At 40.6% G+C, this 17,725-nt stretch overlaps 1 pseudogene; it reads left to right on the top strand.

Moving 5' to 3' along the window:
* Positions 1–26: 26 nt before the first annotated feature.
* LOC123983689 lies at positions 27–16,836 on the top strand (annotated as a pseudogene).
* The last annotated feature ends 889 nt before the right edge of the window (positions 16,837–17,725 follow it).

Genomic DNA, 17,725 nt, shown 5'->3' with positions numbered 1-17,725 from the left:
ACCTGTGGCACCCTGGACCCGCTCGCCCTGTGGTCATGGCCCTGCTGAGACATGGTGTGACCGTAGGTGTAGGAGGTACCCCTTTCTGAGTTGTGGTCACTACTGGACAGAATTTAATTCTGCGCAAACTATAACAAAACAACAGCAGTTCGGTTATTGATAACTTGTGACGAACGACAGTTTTCTATAATTTGCCAGCATTCTTTTACACGTGTTCAGAGAAATGACGCTGCGCTACGTAAATGACGTTTACACAAAGAAATCGAAACTTAACTGAGTGCAAAAAAAAAAAACGTAATTGAGAGCACGGACTTCTGATGGTACAGCGTTAAGATAAGGCAGAAGATGCTGTGTAGCTGAATCTCGACATCTTTACAATGGAAACTGGAAACTACGTAGCTCAACTACATGAGTATGCATTGAAAGAACGCCTTAGGGTGGACTATGAGGACCTCGGCTCTGTTGGCCCTGACCATAATAAAACGTGAGTTGAACAATATTTCGGAGGTTTAACAGAGGTTACCTTGCATATTTGTCCACAATGACATGTCACCATAGACCGTATTGATTGAAGTATAATAATAGTTATTCATCTACAGTTCACATTGTATGATGAAGAATGCCAGTTAAAGGGGTATTACCTAATTTCATTGTCCGAAATTACTTGTGCTAATGTATGTGAGTTTATTTTTCCAAAACGATGCTGCCTAAACGATATTAGCGCTATACCTGTGTTATTATCGCATTGAATGAAGACGTGCAGTGCAATTTAGCGCACCAAAGCGTCGGCTTGTTGCATTACCCAACTTGTACAATGGAAATTGAAGAAGGAAGTCTAAAACCGGAAACAGAGACGGCTCGCCTTCAAAATAATATTTACATTTAGCTTTTATCCAAAGCGACTTACAATTGCTATATATGTCAGAGGTCACACGCCTCTGGAGCAACTAGGGGTTAAGTGTTTTGCTCAGGGACACATTGGTGCATGGGTCACAGTGGGGAGTTGAACCCGGGTCTCTCATACCAAAGGCAGGCATCTTCTCCATTGCGCCATCACCGTAACAGTCATTTTTAAGGGGCTATGTGTAGTTTTTATTTTATTTTTATGAAATGAATCACTTTTTTTATTGCCTGTGTGTGTAAAGGGTTTGTGTTATCATCTCTTCTGTAGGGTGTAATGGAGATGATTAAGTTGGTGGCATCTATGAGAGGCCGCCTAGGCCAAAACTGAATACTTCACTATACTGTCATGCACATACATTAGGGCTGAACGATTAATTGCATTTGCGATATTATCGTGATGTAATAAAACGAAATTTGATGAAGTTGATGCTTTGTCTGCACGTTACGCTGTACCTTGCCTTCTTGTTGTACAATGGCCTTAAGCTTGACAGATACTGACACTACATAAACTTTAGTGTCACAGAGTGAATGAAAGTAGCACCCGCTACCCGCGGGTAACCTGGTGGGTGACATCGTGGGGCCATCTGCGACTTTGACGGACAGGAAAAATGCACAACAGACACGTGTAGTAAGGTAAGCGCATTGTGGCGATCGGCACCTGCGTCACACACACAGCCACCAGTCAGCTCAGAAAATATCTGTGAAACGGCGTTTCAAACCAAACTCCGAAAGTCTGAAAGAGGCCCGGTCTGTCCCAAGTTACAGCCGGTGCGCTGCTCACCAGCATCGGAGGCAGCGGTGGCGGGGAACTCCGGTGTTGTCGGAGAATTACTAAACTTGTCAAACACGAGAGGCGTCACGTGATTTTATTTTCGTTGTCCAACTTTTGAATTGAACCTCAAACTGAGTATTTTTTGTTTGCTTACTGGGATAAAGAAAGATGGACTCCTAGGAGATTTGAACTGAGATAAAGATGCATTAATTGCTGGTTGAACTGTGGGTTCAACCACCAAGTAGGCCGACCTGATTATATTATATTATATTATTTAATGCCATGACTTGACTCAAATTATCTTTCTCATATTATTATTTGGTATATCTTCTCCACCATTGCTCATAATAATAATTTTACCTAATTCATCATAACACAAGCCTGACCCACAAGAAAGAACAGTGTAGTTCTATCTATCAAATATCAATATAATATATAGGGCCTATATATAATATATCAATATTGTGTTGGTAAGACTATACACTGATTTACTGCTTGTCCATTTTTAATAATACAGAAGGTAAAGAGCTTAAAAAGTTAATTGCATATTAAATCGCAATATTGGTAAAAAAAAATTGCTATTAGATTATTTCCCTACATTGTTCAGCCCTAACATACATACATACACACTTGCACATACATACTGTCATTTGTAAGTATGTATGTATGCGCAAGGTGAGTATGTACACTGTACAAAATTATAAACGCAACACTTTGGTTTTTGCCCCCATTCATCATGAGCTGAACTCAAAGATCTAAGACTTTCTCTATGTAAAGAAAGGCCTGTTTCTCTCAAATATTGTTCACAAATCTGTCTGTTAGTGACCACTTCTCCTTTGCCGAGATAATCTATCTTGATATCCCACTCCTCACAGGAGTGGGATATCAAGATGCTGATCAGACAGCATGGGTATTGCACAGGTGTGCCTTAGGCTGGCCACAAAAAGACCACTCAGAAATGGCTTCATTCAATGCGACAATGACACAGGCATAGCGCTAACATTGTTTAGGCAGCATTGGTCGATGACATTAGGTAACACCCCCTTAACTGGCATTTTTCATCATACTATGTGAACAAACTGCACAGGAATTAAACTTCATGTGCGGAGAAAGGTGGATGGGAGGAGTATAAGCTGTTAAAGGTCATACTGATTTTTGTAAAGAACAGAATGGGTTGATAAAGTTCCTTAATTGCAGCAGATAACATATTGGAATGAAATCAGTTTGACCTATTATAGTACCTCAAAATTGTTCTTGAATAAAGTGTTTGAAAAAATGTAGTAGTACAATTTCAGCCTATGAATGTGATCACAGTTGAACCCTAGTGTGTGAGTGTCCTGGTGGATTCCCACATTAGTCAGAACAAGGATGATTATTGGCTCCTGGAGGCTGAATGTGGTAGTGTGCAGTAGAGCCTAACAGAGATGGCATATTTGTGACAGATTTTGATAAATTAGGATTTTGAAATGTGAAATTCTTTTCTTTCTTCTTTTCAGAAACACATAACATAAACAAAGATTAAAGCTGCAAGCAGCGATGACCGCGTGTTACCGATGGTTTTCTCTAGCACTTCTAGGGCCCTCATTCGTGAAGTAGCAAGGGCCCTAGAGGCACTAGAGAACACCTGTCAGGGGCTGCTCTGTTGGGGGCACTAGTGAGCCATTTTGCCACACCTATGTGCAAGACGCATATTACACGTAAATCTTCGCCACATCTGATAATTCCATACATTTTAGTAGGGTCCTTGGATGTTTTGTGCTTAGTTTTCTGTATAATTATGAGAGCTCACCAAGATAACATGACATAATCCAATTTAAAAATGAACTTTTTTTATTGTTATAAATAGTACTTTGAACAAAAGTATACCTGATTATGTCTACTAAACCAAACACGTGTGGTGCAGAGTGCCATCTGGTGGACAAACTATGCTAAAACAACACTCATAACATGATTGAAGGATCTGTCTTCCGTCTCTACGTTTCTTTTTTAATCGTCATTTATTGGCTCTTGTAAACACTGATACAGATTTATCTACAAAAGCTCATATCGGTTGGGGTCTAATGTGCAGATTCATGTAATTAAATGCACACCAACCCCACCAACATCATTTTAAGTCAGCTTGCCTGATAACAAATGTATTCCTCTACAGATTCACCCAGAGGGCAGTCCTAAATGGTAAATTCTATCCCGATGGTGTGGGAAGGAACAAGAAAGAAGCCAAACGGAATGCAGCTAAAAACGCCCTGAAATGCTTGTTGGAGAACAAATATCAGGACTCAGTTGACTCAGTAAGATTATTGTTCCTCTTTACTTAACTAGAGAATATTGGATTGTAGGTATCTAAAAGCAAAAGACCAGTTGATGGCAAATGTGTCCTTGAAGTATTTGTTATTATTTTGACAGACAGAAAATGCTACAGAAGCTTCTGCATCCAACATCAACTATATAATTTGGCTCCATGAATATGGTCAGAAGAACAGGGTGACTATAAAAGCTGTGGAGTCAGCAAGACCCGGACGATTTAATGCTACTCCGTAAGCTTTCTAACTACACCCACATTCTTATCTATTTTGTCACGAGTATACTAAATAAAAGTTTTTTATGCTAATAGATGCTGTAGCTTTGTGGTTGGTGATAAGGAGTATCCAGCTGTCACTGGGAAAACAAAGAGGGAAGCTAAGGCGAACGCAGCAGAGCTTGTATATAATAGGATATGTGGCAATAAAACTACAGAGGTAAGTAATACACATTAGTTTTTGCTGTCTTAATCATAGGCCTAAAAACCTATCAGTGTTTCCCACAGAATGACAGACAACTTGGGCAGCAGCGGCCTCACAGGGGGTTGGTGTAGTATTTCTAGTAGCTTATTTCATTCTCCATCTAATTAGTGTTTACTCACCAAGTGAATCTGCTCTCTTTCCCTTCAGTTCTCTTTTCCCCTCACTCACACACAGAACCCGTCTTCTGGATTTTCCCCCCCGCAATTCTGTTTTCAGCAGCAGGTGCACCACATATTAAGGAGGCCTGTTAATGAGCCAATCAAAACAAAACCAACGTGGTAGCTAATGATTGACATCTGCACTGGTCACTGTTACTTTACTTGGTCCGTGCTTGTAAAATATCCACCATGTCCAAGTCTTCTAACCTAATAGATAACAACTCTCTCTGTGTTTCTCTGCAGAATGTTAAAATGGGCTGCCAAATACACCTGGGCAGCCCGCCCAAGTAAAGTCTGTATGTGGGAAACACTGCTTGTGTTGTAGGGTGTCACATACTCAGAAGGCCACAGTCGAGTGTGTGAACCATCTCAACATTTTACTTTTTGTATTGTACAAGACTGTAGATGAGAAATACAACTGTACATCAACTCAACAACAGGAGGAACGCAATCCAAATCTCTTTGATATTTGGTGAGTAAATCACAACAGTAATGCATTGTTTAATTTTCATGTCTTCACCAGTGTGAAATGTTACTTGTTTATTACAGTGACAAGATAAGGCGCCTCAGTGTGAAGTCACACATTTACAGAGACAAAGGGAGACAAACAGAGACAAATTACATAGGAATTGTCAACCACTACTGTCAGAAAACAAAGCGCTGCCATTCATACATTGAAGAGAGGCGATGCGGCTCACCTGATAACCCAATGTGAGTATGAACTTTTAACCTGAATAGACACTACAGACACACTATGCTAACTCTTAATCGATGTTTACTTGTAAACAACATTAAAACGTTAACACAAAGTTCTAAACTCTTTCCCCCTTTTTAAAACACAACATAGATTTTTCTACAAATTGATGATCGACAAAAAGGAGTACCCCGAAGGTGAGGGTAAGACAGTGAAGGAAGCCAGACAAAATGCAGCTCGGCTGGCCTGGTCTGCTCTTCAAGAACAGTCAGACTATGACAGCAAGGTATTTGATATTTTCTACACCCTTTATATCATCAAATATAAACTCAGTTGCGAGTTTGTTAGGTACACCTACCTAAAAATAATGTAGTCGAGTACAATGGTTCTGCCATAAATCCTACCTTTCGTGAAGATTATAATATTCAGTTTTTGTTGAAACTGTTTTAGAGGTATTGATCCAATTTTATGATAATTTCTGAGGTTGTAGTTTGTGGTGCTTTTGAATTGTGTTGTGTTATATTCACCACAGCCTAGATGCTTTTATTTGAAAGCCCTTGTCATAGAATATATAAGCAATGCATTTAGTTTTTTGTTTTTTCATTCCAGGTATTGCACTTTGTTTTTTGCATATTTAACCAGGTGTTAGTTAGTGATATTTCCTAATACTAGCAGGTGGCAGGAGATGTTATCCCCAGCTACTTTTAAAATTTGAATGAAATGGAATGAATGGCATTTAACATTGAATAATTATGTATAAGAGTATGTTGAACACCTTTCTGTGCATTTCAGGTGTCCGTCAGATCAACAGTGTCGGAAGATGGTGCACCACCTACGTTGTCTGCACGATCAGCTTCATTGTAAGGCACTTAATGTTATTAGTAGGAGAGCAGACTATGATGTTAAATACTGAGAAAGCTGTACTTATGTCTCTCATTGTATTCCCCTAGGGAGTCACATGACTCATCATCACAATGCACACCAATGAGCACAAGTGTCTCAATAACATTCACAGATTCATCAACCCCTTCCAAGGTTCAGGTCTGTTCTCTCATAATTATTAAAATATTTAGTAGGTTAAGCAAATTCTCTTGTAACAGTCTGCAAGACTGCAGCAGGCTAGTAGCAGCCTTGCAAGAGCAAGAAAGTTTAGTTTGGGTCCATATTTGTGTTTCACTATTTCACATTAATCTACTTTATTTTTCAAGAGGGTACTGTCAGTGCCAAATCCATACTGCCAGCAAGATCCGTTCTGCACATGCACAAAAGTGGTTCTGTCAGTCAAAGAAGGTTACTGCAAATCTGCCTATTCAAAATGATCCAGCTAACTCTTTCATATCGAGATAACAATTTTTTTTTCACTGGAGATGAAACTGTTCCCTATGATGTAATAGGAGTATACTTTAGATATTCAACAGTAAATTTTAAATTTCCAATAATGACAACAACCTAACAATATAGCAACACAAAGGAGGCTGGCGGCTGATGAGCTCAGCTGTAGGGTTAGTCGGTCGACATGCATACAATCGCTGACTTATGTTTAGGCACACACCCCTGTAATGGTTAGGGTTAGGGTAAGGTACTTTGGGAAGCTGTCAACTCCTTTTATACTAAAAATAGCTAAGTAGCTACCTGCGTCTATATGACACGACCTGTCTAGACCGGTCTAGACAGGTCGTGTCATATAGACGCACCCGGAAGCGTGTCATACGGACGCTGAAGGGTACTTTTTGCATCAAATAATGCTTTGTCAGTCTTTCTGAAAGCGTCAGCATTTGACGCCCTGAGATATGAACAGACAACTACACACAAATAATTATGAACAGGCACATTTGTGGTAACCTTCTTTGACAGACAGGACCACTTTTGCGCATGTACAGATAGGGATCCGGCAGGCAGCATGGATTTGGTACCTATAGGTACGTCATTTTATTTGGAAGACGCTACATTGGAACAATTAACCACTTTTTTTGTGAATTATAGATGCCCTTCAGTTCAGCTGGGTCTGAAGATGATGCACCAACTCGGTTGTCAACACCAACTTCACTGTAAGGCACTTATTGATAACAGTATTAAATCACATTGTAGAGCTTAATACTGAAAAGCTGTTGTTATGCCTCTTATTATATTTTCCTAGTGAGTCTCTGGCATCATCACAAGGCATGTCAACGAGTACAAGTGGTTCAGGAATATTCACTGATTCATCGAACTCTTCCAAGGATCAGGTCTGCACTTTATGACAATCTTAAAATCTGATAGTTAAAAGAAAAATCTGGTAGCTCATCCGGTAGAGCATGTGCACCATGTACAAGGTTGAGGCCTGTAGTGGCCTGGGTTCAAATCCAGCCCATGGCCCTTTGCTGCATGTCATCCCCTCTTTCTCTACCACTTTTCCTGTCTCCAGATTTTTTTTTCAAATATACTCAACTACTAAACTGTGCTGATTTGATGTTTTTTCTCCAAAGCAAATAATTTCAATCTTCTAGCTGGTACATCAAATGCCCACTCAATATTACCCCCCTCCTTTTCCTTGTTAGCTGTTTTTCTGCTTTCTTCCCTGTCAATAAGCAGTTTGTAACTAGACTTGTCACAAATATGTGCGTTCTTGAGAACACGCCCTCTCCTTTGATAAAATCATGTCTGCCTGTGCTCTGCCCCCTGCTGACACAAATGAAAAATGCATCTCTTCTTTCTGCCCCCTTTCTCCCCAGTCTAAAAATGACTGCTGGCAATCACCCCAGTCCTAAAAGATATTTCGTACTGACCTGTAGGAAGATTTCGATTCACCCGTTTCTTGCCAGACTTCTTGCCTTTCCCAAGGTGTCCCCTAGGGCTCAGTTCTTGGACTGTACATTACTTGCATTTTTCCTCTTGGACACATAATTCAGCAACATTGCCTCAATTTTCACAGCTATGCTGATGACACACAACTCTACCTACACACCAAACTTTCAGACACTCTACCACCATCCTACCTGACAGAGTAGATAATATTAATACTTGGAGGACTTGAAATTACCTTAAACTCAATCAAGGCCAATTATTTATTAATTAATTAAAAATAAATGGGCCAAAGAGCAGCCCATAAAGCAAGGGTAGTGGCCCATTGGTTCATTTTCTGTACAGACACTGAGCTGGCCCAATCACATGTTTTACCAGTACCAGAAGGGGTTCTGCCCTCTGTTTCTTGTGTCAGAAGCCGGAGGTTCAGAGCCATGTGCCAGATAATGTCTCTCTCTCTCTCTGTTTCTCTGCAAAGTGCTGCAAAATATAGTGTCGTATAATTTTCGCCAAATATAGCCTACTTTGGCTTTGACTGTTAATATACCTGGGCAGTCTGCCCAAGTAAAATCTATTGTTTTGAGTGGGGAAACACATGTATGTGTGGCTGTGACATTTGTTGGTGTCTGCATGTACATTTGTCTGGCACAGGATCGGATATGTGATACTGACCAGTCAGCAGTCATGGCCAATCAAGCTGAAAATCAGAATCAGAATCAGAAGGAGCTTTATTGCCAAGTACTGGTCTACACATACGAGGAATTTGGTTTGGTGATAAGGTGCTACACATAGACAAACAATACAATTGACATAAATAAATGTAGAAATATATAAATATGGAATACACAAATGCAAGTTATATAAGAATAATAAAAGAATAGAGAAATATAATACAACTATTTGCAGAGAAAGAACAATGTGGCAGATATTTACATATTTACATTTGTGCATTACTCTGGTTTGTGTTGTGCAGACGTGTTGCAACAGAAGAGAATATTGTGTACACAAATATATAAATTGACAATAAAACAATATAGAACAACAAAGATTAACAATTAACAACAAATATGTGCAATGTACCAGGTTTATGCACAATATGAAATTAAGTAAAACTTAGACGTGCAGAGACATTTGCAATTTTTGAAAGGGGGGTTGGGGGTGTCAGTGGGGGACCCGGGCCTTGTTAATGAGGCTAGCTGCAGACGGGAAGAGGCTGTTTTTGTGGCAAGAGGTTTAGGTCCTGATGGACCTTAGCCTCCTGCCAGAGGGGAGTGTCTGAAACAGTGACCGGGATGGGAGGGGTCAGCTGCAATCTTTCTAGCTCGCCTCATAATCCTGGAGGCGTACAGGTCCTGAAGTGAAGGAAGATTGCAGCCAATCACCTTCTCTGCAGAGCGAATGATACACTGCAGCCTGCCACAAATGTGTGGCAGCAGCGTACCAGATGGTGATGGAGGAGGTTAGGATGGACTCAATGATGGCTTTTGATTTTGGCAGGCTGAACTTCTTTAAATGCCTCAGGAAATAGATCCTCTGCTGGGCCTTCTTGGTGAGGGAGGTGATGCTCCCACTTGAGGTCCTGGGAGATGATGGTGCCCAGGAAGTCCACAGTGGCGACAGTGGCAGTCATGCAGGATGATGGGGGAGGGAGGGGCTGGGCTCTTTCTGATGTCCAATGGTGGTGTCATCCGCAAAATTCAGGCGCTTGACTGGAGGTGCAGCTGTTGGTGTACAGGGAGAAGAGCAGAGGGGAAAGAACACAGCCTTGAGAGGAACCAGTGCTGATAATCCTGGAATCAGAGATATGTTTTCCCATCTTTACGTGCTGCTTCCTGTTTGTCAGGAAGTCTGTGATCCACCTGCAGGTGGAGTCCGGTACATTCAGCTGAGAGAGCTTGTCCTGCAGCAGGGCCGGAATTATGGTATTGAAAGCAGAGCTGAAATCCACAAACAGGATCCTGGCATAGGTTCCTGGTTGTCCAGGTGCTGGAGGATGAAGTGAAGGGCCATGTTTACTGCATCATCTACAGACCTGTTTGCTCTGTAGGCGAACTGCAGGTGGTCCAGGTGGGTCTGTGATGGATTTAAGGTGGGACAACACAAGGCACTCAAAAGACTTCATTACCACAGAGGTCAGGGCAACGGGTCTGTAGTCGTTTAAGTGCAATTTATACTTCTGCGTCAAATCGACGGTGTAGCCTCTGAGTAGACCCCTACCCCACGCCGTCACCTACGGCGTAGCATGACGTGCACCTCCTCAAAAATGTAACTACACTTCGAGTCGACACGGACCGTAAGCACTGTGATTGGTCGGCTGGGTAGCCTCACAATGCCTCCAAGCCGTCAGGAAGTGCCCCGTGCTTTGAAGTAACTTTTACTAGCAGCCAAAACAGTGACTGTAATACAGTGGATCAATATATTTGACCGTCACAACCTGAGCGAAATGACTCGTTTCACTATCAGAATGTGATCCACTCGGTCGATAACATTTGAAAAGGCTACACCAGCCACATGTATACAATTTTACCCCCAATCACGTTAGTGGAGGGCTAAACCAGAAATTAGCCTGCTCGCCTGGTTAAAGTCAACACAGTGGACGCGCTACCGCCGACTAGCTTTTGGGGGTGTAATTGCAGAATGACGGACACACCGACGCACACCGACGGGGATGGTGGACTGGGGCTGGAGCTGAGTGGAGAGTCACGGGGGATAGTGTCCAATTGGCACTTTAACGCTGCACCCGGTCCTGTCCCCACTCCTATATGCCTCCTCCTTTTCCAACCTTAGCTGTCTGAGTTTGGCTGTAAACCAGGATTTATCATTGTTATAACTCACCCTCGTCCGTGTTGGTAAACAGCTGTCCTCACAGAAACTGATGCAGGATGTCACAGCATCAGCAAACTCATCCAGACTGTTGATAGCAGTTCTGAAAACATCTCAGTCAGTGCAGTCCAAACACGCCTGAAGATCCTCTACAACTTCACTGGTCCACTTCTTGATGTCCTCACCACAGGTTTACAGAGCATTAGTTTTTGCCTGTATGCAGGAAAACCAGCCAATCCAGGTCACCGGCACATTGATTGGTGCATCTCTACTATTGTGTAAAAACTGTCATACCTGGTTTTGTAATGTGTCCTTGGGTGATTTGAAAGGCTTGAAATGTTTTATTATTATTACTATTTTAAAAAAATGAAAAATCTTCTTATATTCTGCCTACTCTGTATGTGATGAAAGCAACAGAATGGAAGTAATAATTAGTTTTATAATCAAGAAAGTTTAATTTGCCCAGTTAAGGCAAATAGAGAGCTCTCCACACACACACACACGCACACACACATACACACACACACACATACACACACACACACACACACACACACACACACACACACCTACCTAGAGGGAGTCACTCAAAAAGCCATATGCTACTTGGCTGTTTAAATGTGGCGGAAGACATGTTGTATGTTGAAGTTCTTAGAGTAGTAAGAGTATACAACTTAATAATCAGAGCAGGGTTCAAAAGTATAAACCTATTTTATTCTTTATTCTCCAAGGATGCTGTCAAAGACAAGAATAGGGGAAATAGTCCAAATGAGTCAAGGTAATAAAAAACATGTATTTTATACTTACATGGTCTTAAATTTCTCTCACAATAATTGATCTACGATCCAGAAGACATTTCAGTGTTTTTTAACCTTTTGACTAAACAATAGCATTACTCTCAACAGGTTTACTTCAGACTTTGATCCAATGGACTGTCTTGGCAAAGGAGCCTTTGGCTGTGTTTACAAAGCAAGGCATAAACTGCTGGATAGGTTTTATGCTGTAAAGATTGTCTGCCGTGAAGAGTAAGTAGACAGTAGTAAGGTTCCAGTCTGCAGTGTAGCGTGTGCAGTATTTGTACAAGAACTTTGTTTACTGATTCATTTTCTTGTTCTCCTTTGGATCAGGAAATCTCTTAGAGAGGTGGGGACATTATCAGACCTTCACCACCCTAATATCGTTAGATACTACACATTTTGGATGGAGGATTCAGGATACCAATGGGACTTTTCAGCTAGCAGTTCTAGCTCTTACCGGCAAGTCCCGATGCACCTTAACTTGTCTTAACTTTTTATGTCAAGTTCAAGGTGAGTAATTCAATATTTTTTCTGTTCTTTCTTTTCTAGGTCTATAGATAATACATCTTCAAAATTCCTCTATATTCAGATGGAGTTATGTGACACCAAAACACTCAAAGAGTGGATTGATGAGAAGAACACTCAGTCTATGCAAGACTGCAAGAGAAGAGAAGAAAGTCTAAGCATTGCTCAACAAATAATTAGTGGAGTCGAATATATTCACTCTAAGAAGCACATCCACAGGGACCTTAAGGTGAGACCAGATTCTGCAGTGTGTGACTGAGGCAAAGCTGATAGAGAATGTATGTAACTTCAGTTGTAAGAGCATTTGACATGTCCCGTGGTTTACTTAGCTTTTTTAGAAAAAAAAGCTACCCTGACAATGTGCTGCTGCTTTCCTGCTGCTTGAAGTGCAGTATATAATTCTGTACAGCTTAGACTTTTGTCCTTGTGACCAAAATTCTTTCTTAGCTAATTGTGTGCCATTACACAACAGTACCGCTGTGGACACTCAACTCATTGGGCAAGCATGAAACCAGAAGCATGACACACAAACAGGTTAAGATAAAGGTTCTATTTTACTTTAATTCCAAATTTAAAAGGGGAAGGACTCTCCTTGATGGGCTTGAGTCAGGAGACATGGACAGTAAGAAGGATGCTTCTGTCGGGTGTAGTGGCGGATCTGGGAGTGGGGCAACCAGGGTCAGTGGGGAACAGGCAGATGTTATGGAAGGCCAGTGGGAACCTTGTGGGAGCTCTCATGCTGGGAGCAGATCTGTCGGACAGGCAACAACAAACTCCTTGGCGTCCAGATCTATAGATGCCCACCAGCAACGTTGCAGGAGAGCCAGGGTGCCCGCTACACCAGGGTAACATTTCAGCTCAGACAAGTGGCCCCCCTGGAGAACTTGGGAGGGCACATTGGCTGGCACAAAGAAATGTTAGTAGGACAAGCACCTTGTCCTCAGTGGCCCAAGAGACAGCACAAGTGACAGAGGATGAATGCTCCAGGATTTGGCCATTGATGCAGCTGACAAGGACGATGAGGGGATCCAGGATGGAGGATGGCTCTGTAAAGAGAGAAAGCACATTTGCGCTTTCTGCTACCACCATCCGTAACTCGGTGAAATAACTGGCCACTCATCTTTTAAAAAAGTTGAACAGACTTCAACCAGCCTCCCTTCCCAGAATAGCATGATTGAACGCTTTGTTGAGATTGGTTGTTAGGAGCTTCTCAAAAAAAGAAATTGGTTTTCCCAACTGCGTAGACCTAGTCCCTGGCAGTACCGGTGAGCAGATGTAGATCACCTAGGATCAATCTGAAGGGAAGGAGGAAGGCTGGAGCTTGATAATGAGAAAGCACTAGTGTTGTCAAAACTATCGATTTTGATACATATTGATTCTGAATATTTTAAACGGTTTTAATACTTATATTCCACAGTATCAATCCTGAAAATAAGCTTCGCTTCTCTTCTCTCTTCCCGACAGAGAGTTGACACACACACACACACACACCGCTGCAGCGCCCACATAGCCTGTCACTCACAGCGCCGCCGACTCGTCTCGTTTGCTCCGGTTGAATTGCATTATTTTTTTCCTGCCAGTTTCGACAAGTCCCGCCCTACTGTGCTGTATAGTACTCGTCACTTGTGATTGGACTCTGGCAATTGCCATAAGCAAGCCCATATGCAAGCAATGGTACAGAGCAGTGGAGCTGCCTCAGAGCTATCAGACCTGATGCACTGAGTGAGGAAGGGGTGATGTGCTTGTCTTTCCATGGGGCAAAGCCGGGTTTAGCTGCCAGTGAAAAGTGGACTGGGGTGCTGGGTTGCAATACTGCCACTGGAGTTTGGTCAAGTGATTTCTTGAAGGCCCAATGTTATGGAAGTGAGTTGCTGCTCACGGCGGTGGATGGCTCTTGCCTCACCAAGTCTGGACTGTAATGGAAACCAGCAGCAAGACCCACAGACAAACAGGTTAAGGTAGAAGCTCTTTTTAGTTTAGTCAAAAAGCAAGTACGGATCAAACCAGGTAATCAGTCACAACAGGCAAACTTATGCAGGTAAAGGTAAAAAGGTAAGAGCATAATCAATCAGGGGAACAAGCAAAAGGCTAGGTAGGCAGGGGGAAAGAGCTGGAAAGCTTGGGCACATGCAAACTAAACAATCTGGCAAGAGGTATATATACTACTAGGCTGATTAGGATAAAAGAAAGCAGGTGAGTGAGTAGGGCGGGGAAGTTAAGGTTTTAGGAATGGTGCAACACAGGGTTTCTGCAGTGCAGGAGGGAGTGACTGAATCTGGAAAGACAGGGAGAGTGAGGCTACATCCACACCACTACTACGAAAATGATCTCCGTCCACACCATCATTTTAGCTGCATTTTAGAATTGATCATTATGAGCTGGCTGGAATTATTGAGGATATTTTTCAGTCTTGTAAATATTTGTGGACGGGTCAGGTCATTTTTTAAGGCCAGTACTCAGTAATTCCCCACCAGAATAATATTGCTGGTAGGATGGAGGAAGCCTTCAACAGTATTTAGACCATCAGATTATGAAATCCTAGAACATACTGTTACTGTAAATGGAAGGTATTTACATTAGATTTAACAGAAAAATAAACAAATGCCACATGAATAAACCAGACACACAAAGCTTTTAGGGTCTGTAATGAACAGAAATGCAACTAGAAATGATAAAGTGACAACGTGAGAGAATAATTTCAAATAATTTTCAAAATAAGTTTTTGTATCTAGAAATGACAAACATAGTTGGTCAACAAACTAATTGATTGAACCAATGAAAGCCACATGCTGACTGTTTACCTTTTTAAAATCTGTTTCAAGCTCTACATTCATTGGTTCATGTATTACTGTACATCGCAAAGGACCTAAAGGATGGTTGTTTTTGCTTTTCAACGGTTAGCCTGACAACATCCTGTTTGGACTGGATGGAGACGTGAAGATAGGAGACTTTGGTTTGGTCACCAGAGAAGATGATGATGACTCTGCTTTGATGGAGAGAACGGGGTACAGAGGAACCGCAACTTACATGGCTCCTGAACAAGTGAGATGTTCTATACTGACAATGACTTTTAATTCTTCTACTGAAGCTTCATTTACCTCATGAGCATAACTAGTTAATAAAATGAAAGGATAAAATCAGGCCACTGAAGTGCTTTTTGTGTTTTTATTCTATCACAGAAGAGAGAGAAGACCTATGACCGAAGAGTGGACATATATCCTCTGGGGTTGATATATTTTGAACTCCTTTGGAAACTCTCTACTGGCCACGAAAGAGGAGAGGTGAGTCTTTCATAAACAGAACAGAACATTATGTGTTATTAATAGTTTGACAAAGTAAAGTTTGACAAATGTCATACCATGACAATGTTACCATATTATGAAGGGCTTTGTCTGTTATACAAAAATAAGATACCAGTAGTTGATTTAGGTATTTTCTAGCAAAAGAAATGTAATGAACGAACTGATTGTTCATCGTTGAATCTATCTCGTTAAATTTTTCTTGTATTTATTTGTAATGTTCAACAGAGCATCATTTCAGTTATTATTAAATTTCAGGCTTACTAACGTGTTCTTTTATCCTTTTATCACTTACTGAATACCAGATTTGGGATAATGCCAGAAGTCAGAAGCTCCCTGAACAATTTTCACTGACTTTTCCCCAAGAGGTAGATTCCCATATTCTTATTACCTAACTGATCCACTTGCCTTGCGCACAATAACAGCATTTATTATTGTTGGTAGAAAGATCTCAGTCACTGTTTATTTGTTGTTTTTGCAGGACCAAATAATTAAGTCAATGCTCTGTGAGAAGCCAGAAGACCGACCTGAAGCAAGTACATTGAAGGCAGAGCTGGAGAAGTGGGCTCAGACGTTAAATGCATAAAATATGCACCAGAAAAATCTGTGATTATCACAAGGAATTGTGATAAGTCACGTGAGCTTTATGGAAATCTGTCTGTTCTGATGTCTGAAACTGAAATGATTTGATATACTTATAATAATATGATGTTATTAATATTTGTAGGAAAATGGTTAATTTACTGCACTAACTGCACTATAGTGGTTGTTGAGATCTGTACAGAGTGTTTCCCAAGGCCAAAAACCTATGGCAATGGTTTGAGGTTGTTTGTTTTGCTCCCAACCATGCAATTAATGAACAGCCTAAAAGGGGACGTAATATTACGGATTTTATAATCAGGGAATACAATGTAAAATCAAATTATATCATGATTTTTAAAAGTAACTTCTGCCATAATTCACTTGCTTTTGTTCTAAATAATCATTTCCTGGGTAATGTCTGTGTCAACGGATGACATTTTATTATATGCTGGAAATGGTTGAATGTATTTAAAGTAAAATCACATTACAGCCTTTGTTTTGTACTGACTATGTCACACACACATACTAAACCGTACCTGTAGACACTATGGGAACCATGGTCAAATTCTTGAATGGACGTCTGATTTTTGTTTTTATTATTTTGCATTCATTAAGCATTAAAAACAATGATGGGAAATAATGGAAATATTGCCAATATTCTGTCCATGAATATGAACATGAAATTGAATTAAAGTCCTCTTTTTACCCTTAGTTCAGCTGCACCAGGTTTTTCTTATTTTCTCCCGTATGATTTTAGGTGTTCTTTGCTTTATTGTTGTTTTAATAGCTAATTTAACATCTGGTCATGATAACAGTTGAAATTTAGCCTTTTGGCTAACACTGGCTCATATACAGTGATGCTGATCCCAGAATCCCATTGTCCCAGAAGACAGCTGTTGGTCTGCTTCTCCAACTTTCCCTGTACTCCATTTACCTTTTGATTCCACCAAATTTGGTTCAGATTCAATACCAAGTAATACAGAAACACTGATATTCCTACCAAAACTTTGTTAATATTAAGTACCATAATGTTTTATGAGTTTATTTATTTTATTAAAAGACTTTTGTATATCATTTAGTTTTTACTATTCTCTATTAATCATTTAATCGATTGATAGGTAGTATTGGTAGTATTGATACTTTAGGTGTCAAGCCGCCCACCTCTAGAGTGAATTCCCACAGCCATCCATTTAAGTCTCAAGTTTTAATCCATCTGATGTTTGAAAAAGGAAGAGGGTAAAAAAGCAAACATTACTGTGATTGTTAATAGTTGTGCTTCGAAGTTATAATGTCTACTTGATTCCAACAGTGGTTTTCCCAGAGGTCAATTTGTACTTGCAGTTAATGGCCTTTCTGGAACTTAAGTCTTCACACTTCTCCCAGTTCCTATAAACGGGGACCATTATCTTTGCACATTGCACATATATTTCTTATACTGTGAATGTTTGCACATTCTTGCCCATACTTTACAGCTCTGTCATTTTAAAAACATATATTTTGTAATACTTTAATAGTATTTGTAAATTTAAAATTTCTATTTCTATTTCTAGAATTTTGTACTACTTGATTGTATCTTTTTATTTTCTCTTAAAATGTTTATTGTGATGGATC

This window comes from Micropterus dolomieu, linkage group LG15, assembly GCF_021292245.1.
Source record: "Micropterus dolomieu isolate WLL.071019.BEF.003 ecotype Adirondacks linkage group LG15, ASM2129224v1, whole genome shotgun sequence".
In the NCBI taxonomy this organism is placed as follows: Eukaryota; Metazoa; Chordata; class Actinopteri; order Centrarchiformes; family Centrarchidae; genus Micropterus; species Micropterus dolomieu.
The sequence above is the reverse complement of the archived record's forward strand: the minus strand, read 5'-3'. Positions and strand labels throughout refer to the sequence as shown.